At 36.1% G+C, this 20,691-nt stretch overlaps 1 protein-coding gene across 1 annotated transcript in view; it reads left to right on the top strand.

The window, feature by feature from the left end:
- LOC109063162 (nectin-2-like) overlaps window positions 1-20,691 on the top strand; it is a 147,697-nt gene that overhangs the window by 109,960 nt on the left and 17,046 nt on the right. The window lies entirely within an intron of this gene.

The following is a 20,691-nucleotide window of genomic DNA, read 5'->3' as shown; positions in this document are numbered from 1 at the left end:
CAGGCAATTTCAGGGGAAAAATGTATGTCTTCTTACTAAGAGTTAAAATGGTCACTGATAGTTATGTGTATTTACTGTATATCAGTTCCTATTTGTTATTTATTTATTTATTTATGTTTGTTTATAAGGTTTTATCAGTTGCTGAGTTTGTGAATTTTTTTTTTTTAACATTTTTAAAATTTATTTGATCTATTTTCATCATTTATTAGCCTATATATATATATATATATATATATATATATATATATATATATATATATATATATATATATTATATATATATATATATATATATATGGTTTCATAAATTGTTGGCCCTGAATTTATTTACTTATAATCAGTTTTCCTCGATCGTCGGCCCTAAAAAAGTATGTAGGTATTTATTATACAAATCTAATATTTAAATTTTTGAATTATTTTATTAATTTATCATCTATTTTCATCATTTGATGGCCTTGATAGAGAGGTTTGTTTATTTTACAAGTATAATATAAACATAATTTATTTATAATATGGTTTCATAAATTGTTGGCCCTGAAAAATGTATTATACATATTTTAATTTGTAATGTATGTATTAAATATTATTTGAATTTTTAATTTGGCCCTCAAAAAGTTTTTTTTTTTTTTAATTCTGAAAGTTTGATTTCAAGAAATGTGATTTTTCTGATTATTTTAAAGCAGTGACTCAGGATTGCAGTGTTGGAGTGATGTACAGTTCTAGTTATGTATGCCAGATCATACTAGTTTGCTATCTTCCACTACCAGTGACTCAAAACCGGCCTTCAAGATGGGAAATTCTGGCACTCAAGTTGCATTCGGCACTAATTTTGTGGGTGTGTTTGCACTGTTACTTGATTTACATAACTCCTTTAGAGAGTTGGCTGCTAAAACATGCAAAACAAATGACTCTAGCAGCATGCACAACTCAATCTTAATGATGTCTGTATCAAACCAGCCTCAAACACTTGTTCAGGCCAAGTGTGGGTGCATTCGGGCCGCTGTTTTGAATTTTGGTCTTGATAATTATTTTGGCTAATTACGACCTAATTGCCATGTTAACAGAGAATTTTTTGGCATGTACCTCGACGGCGAAGTCCAGCTGGACCTGTAAGTGCCTCTGATGGTTTGTGTCACTCAGAGGAAGCTGAAAAGCTGTGGTTTGAGCGGCTGTACGTGTTACATGGTCGGACACTGTGATGTTCAAAAAGCCCCAAATTTCTCTCTGATCACAATGACACAGCCGCTCACTCAGATCTTCTGCCGTTAATTGCTGCTGTCATTGACTAAAGTGAGTTTGATTTTCAAATCAAACACTTAAAAGTGTGATTTAACATACCCTCTGGTTTGACTGGGAAAGTAAGGTTAGTCTCGCTACTAAGAATAGCTTTGTGAGCGGAAATGATTGGGATGCAGTGTTTTTGTGTGTGTGCATACCTACAGGCGCTGTGTGGATCATTCAATGTTTAATCCATTACTTCCCCCTCCTGCACAATTCCAGACACGCGCAGCATCTTTAATGCAGTCAGAATGTTGAAATGATGCACCTCCATTTTTTGCACTCCCTTCTCTCCTTATCTCATCACTTTAACAATGGGAAGCAGAAATTGGATGGAGTGGCTGAATAAATGTGAGATTTTATGAGCTCATGCGAACAATGGCGCGCAAGTTTTGCAATTTGATTAGATCAAGCAGCGTTCATAATTAATATTTTTCTTTTATCGACTTCCGTCAACGTTAAATATTAATAATCTCGTAAATAACAATACAAACAGGCTTGGGTCCACACGAGCTGCAGAAAAACACGCTATTTAGATTTGAGTCGATATTCTTCGCTTGGAGTTGGAGGCTTTGGCATTATTTGCAGCTTTAACATCTTGCTATTAATAAGTTTTCACTTCATCCCAGTTGCTGGCAGGAAGCACAATTTCAATTCTCATTCTTTCAGTTGTTTTATTAATCCTTCTCTTCTCCTCCGCAGGCTTTCCTCCATTTGTCATCAACGCTTAAATGCTGCTGATGGCTTAGTTGTATTATCCTGTGCTCATTTTTCCCCCCTTCGTCTTTCAAGGCTCTTTCATATTAATGTTTGCATTTACTTTCATATTTGCTATTTTAAATGGGGCGATTTTACTGTTTGTTAATTGTGTATATTGAGATCTGTAAAAGGCATAACATGCATTTGATGATCTCAGTGAGTCTGATTTCACAAGCAGTTTGCATGTTATTTCAGCATGTATCCACTGCAATCCAATAACCAGTCACTCTCTGCTAGTATTGTGTGCCACGTGTATTTAAAACAATGCAGTTTGTTTTTTTCTGTTCACAAGAGTCATGATGCAATTAACATAGCACTGTAACTGCTGGGCATTTTGGACTGGCCTACGAGATTGGGAATTGCACCATGCTGTGTTGTCCAACACTAATTTTGCACATTTGTGGCATAATTCCTTTAGTGAATTGAGTGCTACAACAAAGCAGATAATGCCTGCAAACAAGTGACACTATCAGCAGGAGCAATTCATTCTTAATTATTAAAAAAATCTAAATCTTAGGTAAATTATTTATTTATTATTATTATTATTTAATGTTTTAAAAAGTGGCATACAGGATTGGGAATTGGATCATTCAAATGTTCTCCAAAACTCTCTTTGCATGTTTGTTGCATCTGATTTTCATAATTCCTTTAGTGAATCAAATTCTCAAGCAAAGCAGCACATACAAACAAATTATACCATTCAAAAGGAGAAATACTTTTTAATTTTTTTATTTAAGACTTCTAAGGTAAATGGTTTTATTATTAATAATAATAATAAATTAATTATTTATTATTTTAATTAATGTTTATTATATTAGTAATATTTAATACTTTTAATTTACAATTTAACTTGGTTAGATTTTAAAAAAAAAGAGCATTTCTCTTTTTTTGCGTTTGCATTTATCTGATTTTCATAATTCCTTTAGTGAATCAAATTCTAAAGTAGAATCTTTCTTAATTATTCTGAATTAATATTGGTTTTATTACTGTTTTATTACTGATTTATTTAATTATTTAAAAAATATATTTTTTTATTTAATTCTACATTTAATTTGGTTTGATTTTTGAAAAGCACAGCAATATTATGGAGTCGAAGTTGATGTTATTTGAACTTTTACCAGCATGCTACAATGCTTTTGCCACTTTACTCCATAGAGCTCAGTGCATTTGGAAACATTTTATATGCATTACATTATCTGCTTATTCATTAGTTTTTTCATAGTGTGTTCCTGTTTTATGCATTTATTTGGGCCGTGGCCTCTCACTCTTTCTCACTCTCTTCATCTGTCTATCCATATATTCATTCCTGAAGGACACTAATACCCCTTTTCTGCTTTCATCAGTCTGTCTCTCTCCCTTAAGTCTCACACAATCATCATAATCTTGCACATCAGAATAGGCCACTTTTATTTCTCCCTACTCCATCTCTCCATCAGTCTGTGTTGTGTGGAGACACACTTGTTCAGTTTGGGTTCAGATCACAAAACATCCAGTTGTCAAATGGCTGGATGTACCGAATCACTCGCTGAACAGCGTGTATGCACAGTGCATTTCATGTTCCAGCTTTTGTTTATTTCTTTCTTTCAGCTTTTATTCATGTCTTTCTCTGGTTCCCGGTGTTGTCACATACACAAACAAACTCAGTATGGAATAAATCAGCGCGCTAGAGGACTCCACGGCTCATGCTGCGCATCTGACGATACAGATGCCCGTGTCTGCGTCCCCTCGGATTAGCGCGATGGACGAAAGATTACACGTGAAAGGCCATCGATACACTTTAAAAGAGACCTGTGAAGTATGCAGACACACACAAAGCCAGAGTTTAATTCAGTAATCAAAAGCAGCATTTCCAAACCGCTAGCCATTTTCTCCTCCAGCTTCACCAGAAGATAACACCCAATTACATGAAAGTAAAGGGTCATCTGCTGCATTAATCTCAGCATAATGCCTGCAAATGTGATCGCACTAAAATTCTGGCATGTGACAGGTCCAAACGGGCCTGATAAAACTGCAAGCGTGCACGCTGCACACTCAAACCTCACACTGTATGATTGATAACTGTAAGGCAGACTGAGCGCTAATATATAGGCAAGTCTTGAGAGCGTGCAATTATGTGCATGTAATTATAACTGATGGAGTGGTGCTCCGTGAAGTGAATAAAGTCCGTCAAAAGATGTTTTCATTTGATTGAAGAGTTTGTCAGAGACTCGAATCAGGAAAAAGGAGCTGAATTTCCCATCAGTCAGTGCAGAGGAATGTAAATGGTGTAATCTGGCTTGAAACCTAACCTTTGGTTTGACCGTGAATGTCTGTTGGCGTTTCTGTGAATTGGATTTGATGACTGGTTGTGGTCGAATGGTTCGGTTGGGAATATTTGTTTTGTTGCGTGTTTGAGTGAGTCAGCGTTATTTATTATGTCGCGGGATGAGGACGAGGTTTTCTTCATAATTCAGGGGTTTTATGAAGACACACTGCCTGATTGTGAAAAGAGCTCATTTAGAGCAACAGTATTTCATAGTGTAGGCCAAACATAACATTAAATATTGGCTTATTTACCAGACTGTCTTCTCTATTATGAGTTTTCATTCTCCTCTCAAAGGAATAGAACAATCAAAAGGAAACGTTTTGCAGAATATTGTGGCTTTTTTTTTCCATATAATAAAAGCATACAATAACCAGGGGCCTCAACGGTGTCATTGTAGTGTTAATTATATACTTTATATAAAGCTTTATTTGTATTTTTTTTTAATTTTAGTAATTTAAATTCTTATTTCAGTTAGCTGTCAAGGCCACATTTGTTTGTTTTCATGTAATAACAATAACACACATTGAATTAAACGTAATACTGAAGTAAAAAGAATGAAATAAATTTTTCTTTTAAAACATACTCCAATAATCTTGGAAAAAATTTTTTTTTACAGTACTTATAGTAACTTTTTATTTTCAGATTATATTAATTTGCTTTATTTTATTTTTATTTATTTAATATTTTAATTTTGTACAAATATTTTAGCAATGTGCTTTTGTAATTATTGTTAACAATAACAGTAAACAATAACACTGGCTATCAATCTCTAAAAACACTATATAAAAGCACCATTCTACAAAGAAGTACCATATTCTGTAATTAGTCCATACATCTTTTGTACTAAAGTCTTCTGATTGAAGTCATACAATAGCTTTGTGTGAGACGTAGACTAATATTCAAGTTATTATTGCTATTGTTTATTGGTTACTTGTTATTCACTCTTGCTGCTCTCAAATCTCATTCTCCAATTCACATAACTTTGCGCACTGTGTTTTGGATGCTAATGAAATTTCAGTCAATAACAAACAGGAATCCTCACAGAAGTCTTAGAAGAGGGTGCACAAACTGGACTTAATAGAGCTTTATTTAACAGTAAGCGGTCACGATATGCTTTGGTTACATGGAAAAGAACAGCATGAACATTTATCCTAACATCTCCTTTTGTGTTTCTCTGAAGACAGTCAGTCACACAGGTTAGAAACAACATGCAGGTGAGTAAATGTTGACAGAATTGTTCTTTTTTAGGTTAACTATACCTTTAAAATATAATAGTTGCCAACTGTACGTGAGTAGACGACGTCTTGGGGTGTTTTACTGCTAAACAGGGTGATTTCAGTATTGGTTCATATTTGAGAAGATGATTCATTTCCTGAACATTTTCAACCGAGTGCAGAGTGAGTGAACGTGAATCCTGAATTTCCCCTGCGCAGATGAGCTGTAGATAATGGAGAAATACTCGCTGTTTTCGCAGGTCTCGCCGAGCGATTGCACCTCAGCTCGGGCAATCATTCGCATGATGTTTCTTGTAAATTGAATCACTTTGTTTTGCTTTAGTTGGTTATTTTGGAAGTTTGATTTTCTTTGCTTTGTACTTACTTTCTTTTTCCCATTTCTGTTTCATCACCCTAGGACTTTACAGGCAACCGTTTTTCCACTCAGCCACAAGCTCATTCTTGTGAAACGCGGCTTAGTCAACACTTAGTCATACTTCACATGCTAAGAAAATTCAAAGTAATATGTGACTAAGTGTATATGTGAGAGTCTTAAAATCCACCTACAGATGCATAGTGTCCTGTTACTCAAGTGCTCATTTGCCCTCATGATTGGCTTGATATTCACATTTAGAGTGTTTCCAAAAGAAAAGATTTCTGAAAATGCACATTCGTCTGCATATGCATCTTTTAAATCATGCTAGTTGATTTGTGCACAAGCTAAAGGCCTTCAGTAGTGATTTTCATGCCATCTGCAAGACCCACGGTCTCTCTCCCCATGACTTCAGCTTCACAGCATGAAACAACACACAAACACTCATGCGCACACCAGAAACTTAATAGTTCACCCCAAAATGAAAATTCTTAATCTGCTCATCCTCATATGGTTTCAAATCTGTATGACTGTATGTATATCTGTATAAATCTGTTTTTACTTTTTTTATTTTGAAATAATTCAATTAAATTGTGATTATGATGATTCAAATTACGATGAATCATTTTTCCACTTTGGAAATAGGAATAGTTCATGCGAAAGCGGAGATTTGCTGAAAATTACTCACCGTCAGGTCATCTGAAATGTAGATGGACTTGTTTCTTCAACAGAACAGACTCACCAGTGGATCCTGAATGGGTGCCGTCAGAATGTGAGTCCAAACAGATGATAAAAACACCACAATAATCCACAAGTAATCCACTCCAGTCCATCAGTTAATGTCTTGTGAAATGAAAATCTGCATGTCTGTAATAAACAAATCCATCAAGGCATTTTAATTTTAAACCATCGCTTCTGGCCAATCTATAAGTTAATAAACTATAATAATGCTTCCCCTGTTGTCCTCTAAAATTAAAATCAACTGACTTATTTATTTAGAACTGTTTGTAAACAGTGCTTGATCTGTGCAGATTTCTCTCCTGATTCAGACGAGACAACTTCTTCACTGGAGAAAGCGATATCATGGATAGGGGACTCCAAAACTCCAAAAGCAACATTTTAAAGTTAAAAACGTCTTGATTATGGATTTATTTCTTACAAACATGCAGCTTTTCACTTCACAAGAGATTAACTGATGGACTGGAGTGGTGTGGATTATTGTTATATTTTTATCAACTGTTTGGACTCTCATTCTGACGGCACCCATTCACTGCAGAGGATCCATTGTTGAGCAAGTGATGCAGTGAATTTCTATAAATCTGTTCCCATGTAGAAACAAACTCATCTACATCTTGGATGGCCTGAGGGACCATACATTTTAATTTCTGGGTGAACCGTTCCTTCAATTCTAAACGTAACCCTAAAATCTGATCATATCTTTTGATCCAGAAACACATCATACTTCATATTACAAACAAGAATGGCTTATTTGTTTTAATCAAATGCACTCGCTTGATCTAACCACACTTTGTCTATCGTGTACTTCACGGTTTGGATGTTCCCTTCATATTTAAGAGAGATGAATATTTCATCAGCTCCGCGATTAATATTAGTTATGACGGTGAACTGGATATTGAGTCTCAAGGCAGTGCGATGTTGGGCTCAGGATTACATGTGTTGGATATGATTGTGTGTGGTTATGTAGCATTGCTAACATGCTTTTAGTCTCCCAGCTATAATTACGTGACTGTATCAGCTGTGAGGAAAGGAAGGTGTGTGTTTGTGAAGATTAGATGCTGTATTTCCTGAGCAATACGAACACTTTAATCTCACGCTTGGTCTTAAGACATGATGCCTTGCAGATTTGCGCTCGCTATGCATGAAGGAGTGTGTGTGTGTGAGTAAGTGTGTGTTGGTACACAGCCTTGATGTTGACTTTGTGTGCTTGTGTGTTTTGGATAAAGGACCCAGTGTGCGTTTTCATTTCAGAGAGTAAAAAGCATATTTACCGTCTGGCCTTGCGCGTGTGTGGACGAGGCTTTGTACTCGCTGTGCTGGTGGCATCTCAAAGGGGTTCCATAAATACATGTGAAAAACACAACTTTGAGCACATCATAAGCTGAGGAAAGGTCTTTGAGAGTGTTTCAACTCGAGTGCTGAGTGTAAACGCAGGATGATTTGTGTTTTATCCCTGTGGCTGTTTGTGTGCGTGTGCATATGCTTGGCTATAGTTTTGCTGCCAAAAGTAAAATGCATTTATTTATTTTTTCTTACTTTTTTTTTTTTGGTAATATATACTACTGCTCAAAAGCCTGGGGTTAGTAAGTTCTCAGAAAAAGAAAAATACAAAACTGTCACTGTGGCATACACTCAGCTATACGTACACTTAGGTACTACTAATACAGTATGTACATTTAAAGTACAAAGTTACAGAGATGAACCTTTTACTTTTGAACAGGTATTGCCCCAGTGACAGCTTTGTATTTTTTTTTTTTTTTTTTTTTTTTTAAGATTTGTAAGATTTTTTTTTTGTAAGATTACTGTAAGTAAAAACAGTAATAATGTGAAATATTTTTATAATTTAAAATAAGTGTTTTCTATTTGAATATATATTAACATGTAATTTATTCCTGTAATGCAAAGCTGTATTTTCAGCATCATTACTCCAGTCTTCAGTGTCACATGATCCTTCAGAAAACATTCTAATATGCTGATTTGCTGCTCAACATTTCTGATTATTAACGATGTTGAAAACAGATGCTGCTTCATATTTTTGTGAAAACAGTGCTACATTTTGAGTAAAATTTTCATTTATTTGAATTTTTTATCATAAATATTTTTAATGCCACTTTTGATCAATTTAATGCATCAATTCTAACTAAAAGTATTAATTTCTTTAAAACACACACACACTTTTGCATGATATAGTGAATATAATATAATGTAAATGTCTTACTAAAAATATGAAAATAGTTTGTGTTATCATTCAATTAATATGTAGGGTTAGGAAATGGAAAATATTATTTGCTCACTATGAAAACATGTGTCAATGGAAAGTCCCTGCCACTGTAGAAAAATGTGTGTTATTGGATGGGTGGCAAAAGGAGGAAGAAACATGGCAGATGGTAGAAAGAAACAAGTGACAGAGGGGAAATGGGAGAGTCTCTCTCTCTCTCTCTCTCTCTCTATCAGCAGCTGAGAGCTCCAGATGGAGTATGACTACTGTGTGTGTGTGCATGTGTGTGTGTATGTGTGTTCTCATGCTATACCATACATGTATATGGAGCGACCAGTGTTTTCACACTTCATGGAAGATCTCTAACTGAACAAATGTTAGATAACTCATCTAGATGCAAATGAAAGCTTAAGCTCTTAGTCTAAAAACCTGCACTCAGTGTCTAAACTATTACACCCAGCTTTAATCATTCATGATGATTAAAGGTATGTTTAACACATATTAGTGTTTTGCAGCATTTTATTAATATATTTGTATTCAGATGCATTGGCATTATGTAAAATATTTGCTGTGCCAGTAAATAACACAAAATTTAAATGGATTCATTAATATAATTAATGTAATTTATGATATATGTTGAATTTAAATCATTCACTGTATGTGCATAGAATACTTCTACTACTACTACTAAAATAATTTAGAAAACATTCATTTAAAGAATTTATTTAAATATAAAGTTTTTGCAGTGTCAAAGTTGAATTTTAAATTTGAAAAAAAAAAAAATTTAAATTTTGGTGCTCAAGAAACATTTCATATTATCACAGTAGTTTTTTTTTATGAAGAGGAAGCTCAAAGTTCAGAAGAACAGCATAGAATTATTATTGTGACAATGTAAAATCTGTGCCAATGTTACATGTTCAGTTCACATTATTTGAGCCAAATTAAAATTTTCAGTGCAGCATGTTAAAGTACAAACTTGAATTGACTTCTGAAATCTTATATGAATCTTATATACATCTTTTTTTTAATCATTTAAAGAATAAGTATTTTATAACATTAATTTTGCTGGACGGGTTCATTTTTGTTTTTGCAGTGAAAAGGATGAAAAGGATCCTTTTATGTCTTGATGGAATCAGTGAGTGTGAATCAAGAGGGCTAACATTCCCTAATTTTCGCATCCAATTATGACCAAAAATAAATAAATCAAAGTAGGCACACCACAGCTCCAGAGAAAGAAATATATATATTTATGTTCTCAAAACTAAATATATAGACACTCTTCATCAGACAATATCCAATTATGATCCAGAAATTACCCCGTACCAACCAGCCAACTAACATTCTGCATGCATACTTATTGGAGTGAAGAACTCTGTGTGTGTGATTTGACTGCATTATGCATGTGACATGTTCCGTCCGTGTGTGTGAAATGCATTTGATGGGGCTTTACGGCTGTCAGACAGTGTATTCTCTTTGACGCTCGCTTCTTCAGTGCTAGTGTTTGGCATTAGCATGGGTGAAACATGTTGTTCCCCCGGGGCATTCCTTCAGCGTCTAAACGGCTGTGTGTGTGTGTGTGGATGTTTTCGAGGCTATGGAACAGAAGCACACCCACCACATACTTGCTCAGTTTCTCTTTAACTGCAGGCTTCGAGTTGGAACTCCAGGGAATTTTCTATGGAATGAGAAATTTCCATTGATGAAATGGAACACTTTTGTCTGCATTGCCTGCATTCAACAGCCATCTGCTGCAGAAATATGCTGTATCGGATTGATTTTATATGATTTAATTATTAACATTTAACCTTGGTGTATTTATTATGGTTAACAGTAGTGCTCTCTGTTAGGTACAAAACACAGATGTGCCTCATGTAAGTGCATGTGCTCCAAATCTTTGGCCCTGTTTTCACCTGCTATTAACATCCGTCAGGGGTGATCTGATCACAAGCTGACAGTGCTAAATACAGGTGTAACCAGGGGTCCAAAACGTTTTGTGATCCCATCACTCAAACCACACTCAAAAGTGTTCAGACATGCATGTGACCACGTCACATTTAGTGTAAGCGCTCATGCATCTCGATGCACCAGCAGGGAAGCCTCCCATTCACCAAACACAGATTCACAGGGTAAAACAAGGCTTTTGAACTTTCATGGGTACGACTTTAAAAGAAAAAAATAGATTTTTTTAGGCATGTTAGATTTTACATTGTTACAATAATATTTCTATTTCAAGAAAATCCTATTCTTTTCTTTTTACTGATGTTTTTTGAGCGACATTTTCAGCTTTTTTCAAATTTGACCTCTAAATTCAATTTCAGCTTTGCCATTTCAGAAATTAATGTAAAAAAAAAAAAATCAAAATAGAAAACAGCTATTTTAAAGTATAATATTTAACTTTATAAAATATATTTTATATAATAATACAATTATTATTATTATTGTATTTCTTGTATATACACTACAAGTCAAAAGTTTTAGAACAGTAAGATTTTTAATGTTTTTTAAAGAAGTCTCTTCTGCTCACCAATCCTGCATTTATTTGATCCAAAGTACAGCAAAAACAGTAAAATTATGAAATATTTTTATTTAAAATAACTGCTTTTGTATTTAAATATATTTTAAAGTGTAATTTATTCCTGTGATTTAAAAGCTGATTTTTTTCCAGTCTTCAGTGTCACAAGATCCTTCAGAAATCATTGTAATATTCTGATTTGCTGCTCAAAAAACATTTATTAATATTATGTTGAAAACAGTGGAGTAGAATTTTTCAGGTTTTTTTGATGATAATCAAAAAATTAATATTTGATAATAATGACAATTAATATTGATAATAATAATAATAATGTTTCTTGAACAGCAAATTAGCATATTAGAATGATTTCTGAAGTATCATGTGACACTGAAGACTGGAGTAATGATGCTGAAAATTCAGCGTTGCATCACAGAAATAAATTACATTTATTTATTTTACATTACTGTTCATGTTACTGTTATATTTCAATGTATAAAATCTTATCTTAATACTTGATGAATGGCTATGCTATTTTTCTTATCAGCATTTGTGGGATTTAGTCGTTTGAAACAATTTTGATGTTAATAGATCTTATTTTGTGTCTCTATCTGACAGTGTATTATGTTGAATATCAAAAATGTTGTTAATGAGGGATTTGTGGACACATTAATGAGTTTAGATTTATAGAGCAACAATTATAGTTGTATTTGAAGTTAAAAGATAAAATCAGACCTTTGGGATAAAATGCACAGAAGGCAATTAGCAAATGCTTCTATTTATTTCCTATAATAACACATTGACTGATGCATCATCATCCTGCTAAACTTACATCTAAATATTATTCAATTTAAAAGTAAAATCACATTGCTGTTATGGGGGCAGTCTTCTGCCATCTCATCCAATATATATGGTTGAATATCTCCTGGATAACATGATCATCAGGTTGTGTACAGACTTCAGAAGTTCATTCAGCTCTTCATTTGTTGAGTATATATGGACAGTTGTTTGACCTGTACTGAATGACTTGGTGTTTGAGTTTCCAAAAGTCAACTTTTCTTTCTCTCACTCTGAACACCATCAGCTATCCAGTGGTTGTTCGGTCCAAGCTTGCATGTAAATACCGCCGTCTCCAATCACCACAGCATGTACCTTTCAGTCTGGTATTTTAAAAAACCTCATTTTACCAAAATAAGGCACAGAATGTACTCCTGACACGTAACGCTATGGAATTACGCCACATATTTATAGTGAAAATTTCCAACTAAAAGCACCAAATGCTCCTACAAAAGCACTGAAAAGAAAACTATGGTTTGAAATTTTTTTTGTACTTGTACTGTTTAAGTGCACCGGGAGGGAAAATGGCTGACAGGTTGCCAGCTTGTTTTTAATGGGGCAGGGTTTTCCAGAGAGCACTTTGAGGCGGATATGCATCGATTTTCACTTCAAGAGTCTAGTGGCGAAGATTGCATGCCTGAAATACAGGTGGTACCTCAGCAGTGGTCAGCCTTGGGCAAATAGAAGTGCATTTGAATGTGTTTGTTAGTGTAGCAACCTGCAAGAGAGGGAATCTGTGTCAGTGTGTGACCGAGAAGAAACGCTGCGCAATACAGAGGAGAAACATGCATGCATGCCTGTGTGTGAGTGTGCGAATGTGTTCATTTATTATGCTGCTGTGGGCTCTCGGTATCCATGGCAACCAGATCTGACATGCCTCCGAATAAGACTTAGGTATGTCAAGCTTGTGCTAACCTGTCAAGGTGTCAGTGTACAAAAGAATGCGTGTGTGTGTGTTTTCACCTTTCAAAGCTTTGCTTTTTAAAACCTCTTCCATTAGAAGCGTCACTTCACAGCTCATGTTTTTTGAAATGCAGGCTGAGGGAAGGAACTTCAGTACAGTGGAGTTGGCAGACAGAGGAAGGGTTGCCTGGGGGAAAGTAACACACACACACACACACACACACACACACAGAGTTGTCGTTCTAGCTGGCGTCCAGCGCTTCACGTTATCACTAACTCAAGGTGACCGTGACCAAATTTACATTAATGAGATGTCAGCTTGTTTAATATGCTAATAAAAGCAGCATCCCGCTGCGTCTGGAGTGTGTATGAGGAGCTACAGTATGGATGTGTGTGTTTGTGTGTAGGATCGGTTGTGCCTATTTATAGGTGTTTATCTTAGTGGAATTACCTTGTAATCATTTGTTTATTTATGTTTTTATTTATTTATATAAAACAAGCTTCTATCATTCTTAAAGTTGAGGAAATTTACATGCCAAGATGTCTGGGAAAAAGTGCATCATCTGGAAAGCATTGCGTCAGTTTTGTGTACAGAGATCTGCTAGGCATCCAAACATTACAAGCTTTATGAATCAGAAACTCCAAAACTGCAACATGTTGTTCTGACATCCGACAGGGAACGTTTTAGCATTATGATGAAAAAACACTAGATTTACAAACCGTAAATCTTCTTGAGGAAACACCTTTCAAACAGGCGTCTCTGTGAAGCGTCAATGCGATGGTGAGCATTTCATCATGTCCAAAACTAAAGATGCTGGTTAGTGTTCACAGAGGCTGTAGTTGTACTCGTGTGCCTGACTGCACATAAAATATGTAATTAGCTGCTATTAATATCACTGTGCTGTTTATGACTTGCTTGTGCTCTGTGCAGCAGCAGCTCCTTTTAACTTTGTCACCGACAAAAAAGACATCGGCTCTTCAAACGCTGAAAGAGGAGCACTTCTAAATTTCTAGTGCCTTTTAGTAGAAAAGACTCTCCAGATAGCTTTTAGACCACTGAACATCAAAGAAGACAATTAAGAGATTATGCCTCTCTTCCTCCTTTTCCTTTAAATGCATTTAGGAACGGTCCTGTGGGGGCCGAGCGCTTGGCTAAAACGAGACGCTGGCTTGAAAATAACCTTGCGTTACGATCGCAAACCTGCTTCTCTTAATGCAGTCTGGTCAGTGGTTAATGGGCCTTGAATGTTTACTCTCAGGAGCCGTAAGGTTAGTGTTCTGTGTCCATCATCTCCACATAATGTACGTTATATTAGCACTAATGATGCTAATAGGGCCGCTAGCGCTCAATGGAGTGCTGAGTGGGATGTCCATTTGTGATGCTGTCATTCTGAGTGAGTGGTTTGTGCTCTGAATGTGTTTGTGTGAAAGCAAATGAGTGAGCGGGAAAGACTGTGTAGACTGTGTAAGCTTTTTAAGTAGCGGCTGTTTAGCCTCTTGTTTTCTGGTGATGGGTCTGGGTGCAGTCAGTCCTGGCCTCTGTGAGATAAAGGAGGGGAGGGCGGCTTACAGCAACATTGTTGATACATTACAGATCAATGTGTGGCTGATTTAAGACTTTTGAATTGAGTGAGAACTAACAAATTAACCAAGTACTTGCTTCTTGCATCTGATCTAAATTCTACCAACAGCTATTTTTTAGCTAGAAGCTGGTTTTATGAAATTAAATATTCATCAAGCACAAGTGGGTTTCCACACACTTTGTACATATAGTGTATAATGGCTACCAGCATAACTATCCCCAAATTTGGATTATTTGATCAAATTCGATGGATGGATGGATGGATGGATAAGTGGATGGATGGATGGAAAGATGGGGAAATAAATCGGTGGGCGGATGGATGGACTAAGAGAGAGGGATTGATGGATGGAGAAAAAGAGGGAGGGAGGGATGATGGAGAGAGAGATAGATGGATGAATGGAGAAAGAAATAGGTGGGTTAAATGGGTGGATTGAGTGGAATGGATGGATGGATGGATGGAGAGAGATGTGTGGGTGGTTGTATCGATGGATGGATGGTTGGATGGATAGAGAGAGAGATGGGTGGGTAGATGGGTGGATGAATGATAAGAGAAAAAGTGGGAGGGAGGGATGGATGGAGAGGGACGTATGATTGAGAGAGATGGGAGGGTGGATGAATGGATGGAGAGAGAAGGATGGAGGGGTGGGTGGAGAGCAAGAGATGGGTGGGTGGGTGGTTGGATGGATGGATGGAGAGAGATGAATGGATGGATGGATTGATGGATTGATGGATTGGGAGAGAGATTGGTGAGTAGATGGATGGACAGATGCACAGAGAGACTGACAGACATTTGTATATGGTTTGTATATTTCATATTCATATTTTTAGCCTATACATTTATAATGCATAGAATGCAGCACTTGTAAATTCTCCCTGTCATTACAACTCAAATTCCTGTAGGGTGTGGCTAATTTCATTTCAAATCTTTTCAAATTATTTCTACTCTTATTGCTGGTGTCATCACTGATTTTGTGTGCCAATGTTAAGAACTCATCTTTTTCTATTTCTTGATTAGTGAATGTGAATTTACAGTTTGATTAATTAAATTATAATTGGTTTTAAATTAAATTCTAATTCTTTTTGTTACAGTGTGCCATTGAAAACTCAATATTAGTCAACTACTATCATCACATTGATTTTCCGTCACTGGTGGAACAAATGCAGGTTCACCAGCTGAATTTCAACAGTGATTTAAAATTCATCTAGTGAACCTGCTTCGAGCAATAACTGTTGTGTCATTATTGTAGTTTTTCCCACACCAGTTAGTTATTGTAGTTTCATTGATTTCTGATTTACCCTGTCTCTTGTATGCAATGCAAAATGAAACAAAACGCTGTTGGTTATTTTGTGCCAGTCAGACTCTCTGTTTTTGTCTACATGGGCATTTTTGGCCCAAATAAGCTGCATTTATAATTTAATAGTCCCAAACTCTCTCTGCAAAACTAGGAGGAACTGGGGTTGATCAGGTTAACCATGTTCAAAACCCAGCTGACCACCTTAACCTGGTTAATCCTGTTTGTATTTCTAGAAACGTTTCTTAAAGATGCAACTTCTATAAAAGTCACACTTGCTTTCTTATCAGACATTTCAGCTAGCATAATTTGCACTGCAGTTTAATTAGCAGATTGTTTGATGACCAGGCCTGATTTCTCAGCATTGATACTTGATAACTGTCACAATTTCTCCTTTTTCTTTGCCAGTGCAGAAAATCAATGCAAATCTAGTAGCAGCAGAGCTCCTCACAAATGCTTTTGAAGATCTTCACTGTCACTTTACTCCGCGTTCAAATGTATGCACTCACCGACTTTTTTTGAAGCTCATCTCTTATTTGGCTTTAAACCCTTGAACCGCTAGAGGTCAGCTTCCCCTGCCGCCTCGCTTCTGTACGAGAACTGGTTTTGTTAAGACCTTAATATTAACTTGAGATAAAAATTCAATTCTGTCTTATAAAGAGCAAGGCCATTTTCACACTCGGGACTCCATTGTCCATATCTCCTTTCACGTCGCACGTTTTCTGATTGGTTTGGATCCCGGCTCCTAAAATTATCCTGAGCATTACCTAAACACATGTTTTCTCACAATAGGGATGAAACAGTCTTTTCACACTCCACCATATGGTGGATTTTCTTATAGTCACGGAATGGAGCCGCAGATTGAATGAAATGAATATTAATGAAAGGCTTTTTTTCTTTCTGTCATTGAGTTAGCTCGCAACAAGAAAGAAAAAATATGTAAGAAAACAGTCGGCTTGCATCTGGGGAGCCTTTGATCTCTGTGAGAGGGTGAGGAGAAATATGTGCAGAGAGATAAAGATGAGGTTTTTCTCTCCGTCTTGCCACTGATATTATTTATTTCTCTCTTTCTTGATGCTTTCTGACTGGAAGCCTCATGGGAACTCCCCTGGATAAGATAAGATGATAAGGCTAAATGAGTGAAGTATGTTGCCCGTGTCATCGCCACCGGGCTCTCCATTAAATCGAGGTGTGTGTGTGTGTGCGCGAGTGGTCATGTCTCCATGCACCCGCTCCTCTGCATCGCCCGTGGCTCTACCACTGTATGCTACAGCGCTAGAGTGCATACACCATCTTGTAATAGAGGTTAAGTGTGCTTCAGGCTTTCCCCAATGTCCCTCAACTCTGTTTCTGTCGCTCTTTCTGATTCGCTCCCTCTTGAGTTCTGTTTTGTTGTGCAAAAAGACAGAAGAAAAGAGCTGGAAAGTCATAGTCGAGTGCTGTTTGCTGATGGACGGATGGGTTGGGGTGTGTGTGTGTTGGTCAGTGGTGTGTTGTGAGAGCGTCTCATGGTTCAGTGGAGCTGTATCTGGCCTCGCCTCAACCTTTGACCCAGCAACAAAACAAGTTCTTGTCCTCCCACAACAAGGAGGAGATGAAAAGATGAACATATTGATGAATAGCGACAGTGCAGAACAAAGAATACTGGGAGAGAAGAAAGTATTTTAACATAGAAAACTGACACACCTCACCTTTGGACTAAAGTGGTTGTACAACCAAGAGAACCATTTCCATGTTTTAAATCAGCATGTAATCAAAATTGCCCTTTTTTACTTTCCTGCTGCACTTTTCTAATCTTTTTATGCGTGATTTCTTAGTGCAGGTTATTTTGATGAAGAAAATTGTTTGTCTTTTCTTCAAAATGTAATGGCTTGCTTCTGAAACGACTTTCCTTTTTGTCTCAGGCCATTAAGAATGCTGGTATTAATTATATAAACCAATAGCTAAATGACTGTTTAGCCATTGTTGTAGGTAATGTGGTACAGTAGGTAACTGCTGTCTAAAATCTTGCCAGTATTTAACACAAATAAAGGTGCTTCAAAAGGTTCTTCTCAGCGATGCCATAGAAGAACCATTTTTGGTTTCACAAAGAACCATTCAATCAAAGGTTCTTTTAAAGAACCATGTTATAATCTAAAGAACCTTCTTTCACCACAAAGAATCTTTTGTGAAACAGAACGGTTCTTCAGATGTTAAAGGTTCTTTATGGAACCATTTAGACAAAAAGGTTCTTCTATGGCATCGTGAAGAACCTTTATTTTTAAGAGTGTAACTGAAATCTGGTTAGCAGTAATAACTGCAACAAATTTGAAAAAAAAAAGAAACGTGATATGCCCTGTACGCTGCAAAAGGAATTTTCTTTCTCAGTATTTTTATCTTGTTTTCTAGTGCAAGTACATAAACATTCTTATCTCAAGATGCAAGAGAAGCCAACTGACTTGAGATGTTATGTCTTGTTTTCTGAAAAAAACAAACAAACAAACAAAAAAAACCCTTTTAAACCAAGAAAAAATATCTGACAGTGAGGTCAAAAAAATCTACTTAATTCAATGGGAAAACAATTTTTTTTTTTCTGAAGTGATGTGTTTGTGTACATTACAGTTTATAAAGTTTTAAATAAGGATTTTTTTTTATGCAAATGCATTGCTTCGCTTCAGGAGGCCTTTATTAACCCGTTTGTAGTTCTTTTTTATGATGGATGGATGCCCTTTTGGGGGCTTCAAAACCTCGACCCCATTCACTGCCATTATAAAGCTTGGAAGAGCCAGGACATTTTTTTATATAACTCTGATTATATCAGTCTGAAAGAAGAAAATCATGCACCTAGGATGGCTTGAGGGTTAGTAAATCATTGGGTAATTTTCATTTTTGGGTGATCTATCCCTTTAAGTCATTTTGCACACTTTACCAGCTAATATCACCCACAGTCCATTGCATTTGGAGGGGCATTCGGTCCAGAATTGTCTGAGTGGTGTAAATTTAAATAAAATGTGATGGGTGGATGTTAACTGTGACAGGGTGACTGACAGACTGGTTTGCAACTGCACACAACTATATGCAACAGAGCGCAATTTTATAATGTGAAATATAATATAATATGGAGGGTAGTATTTTTCCACAATCCACTGCAGACTGACGTTCAGCTCTGATTCACTTTTCATGATGCAATCAATTCCAGAATTAAATTCAATCAATTTTTTCCATTGAATATTCCGTTTCATGTGGAAATACGACACATACGTTAGTGAAACGGGTTGTGAATGCTATTTTGACTTTAAAGATGTGATTGTAAAGAAGTTTATTTTCTAGTGCTTTAGTTTGTGTTCCATCTATGTACTACAGTGGGGTTATGGGTATGTGCACTCTAGGGGCTAATTAAACCGGTACTTAAGAGCTTTGTTAAACCTATAAAACCCAATGTTCTATATATATAATTTGTAATATATCAGATGAATCTGAAAGTGCCATCTGAAATTTTCTTCTAAAATGAATTGAACAAAATTTATATTCATGGTTTTGTGTATTTATTTTGTTATTTTCTTTAGATTCCTTTGATGTTATCAAAAGCCAGTAGGCATAATTGATGACATTTCTCCTACTGTTTTACCACACAGTACACAAGTACATTTCAGAAATGAGACTGTTGCAGCAGTTGTTTCTGTCTGAGGTCAGTTTGACCCGGCAAACACATACTGCAGAGAAACACAATAGAAGGCTAAATAAACAGCTGGCAGGAGTGTGATGCTGCTGTGTGTAGTGCTTCATAATGCACCGCTTCACAGAATGAACCACCACATGATTCTTGCAAAGAGAAACATAGAAAACACATTATTTTAGAGATTTTGTGGACTGAGAGTGAACAAAGAACAAGAGAAGGCAACCATTTTGTCTAGCGCTCGGTCGGTGTGGGGCGGCTGTGGCTCTGTTGCAGATCCAGATACTGAAAGCAGATGAATTTATTATGTGCAGCTGAGCTCCGCAGAGAGAGAGCAAGAAAATGAGAGGGGAATAGAAAAGGATTGAAAAACATGGCACAGCCTGTGCTGTGGGAGTTTAAGCACATTAAAACAATCAAGCTATGCCATTTGTTTTGGTGCACCATTGCACCGTGTGCATGTTTGGCTCAGGGGGAATTGATGGGTGGCAGCCTCGCTATTGTTACTATATCTGATTTGACAAGACCAAAACAATAGGCTGAATGGAAAGAGAAATAGAGCAGAGGTGAGTGGGGAGAGATATTAAAGAATCAAGAAATCTAATTTAGAGTTTTGTGGCTTTTAGTCCATGTGTGTTAGCTATGAGCTCATCTGTATGCTAGTGTACTCGCAAAAGTAAAATGATTAGAAGTGGTGTTGCTTCAGGACCTAGATTTTAACTTTATGTTGTTTCCTAATTTCTTTCAAACGTGTCTAGCTTCTCCCAAGTAAAGTCTGATTGGAAGCACAACCTTTGACGTCAACATTAAAAAATATGTGAAGCATATTTGATATGATTTTACTTTAAGCCTGTATAATGCATTACAAAGGTATTCATAATGTATGTGGTGATGCATTATTTCTTTTCATAAATAATTGTAACCAAAGTTAAAGGAATAGTTCACCCAAAAATGTAAATTGGCTGAAATTGTACTCTCTGGGATCCAAGATTTTTTGCTTTAATAGAACAGATTTGGACAATTTTATC

The sequence above is a fragment of the Cyprinus carpio genome, chromosome B19, assembly GCF_018340385.1.
Source record: "Cyprinus carpio isolate SPL01 chromosome B19, ASM1834038v1, whole genome shotgun sequence".
In the NCBI taxonomy this organism is placed as follows: domain Eukaryota; kingdom Metazoa; phylum Chordata; class Actinopteri; order Cypriniformes; family Cyprinidae; genus Cyprinus; species Cyprinus carpio.
The sequence above is the reverse complement of the archived record's forward strand: the minus strand, read 5'-3'. Positions and strand labels throughout refer to the sequence as shown.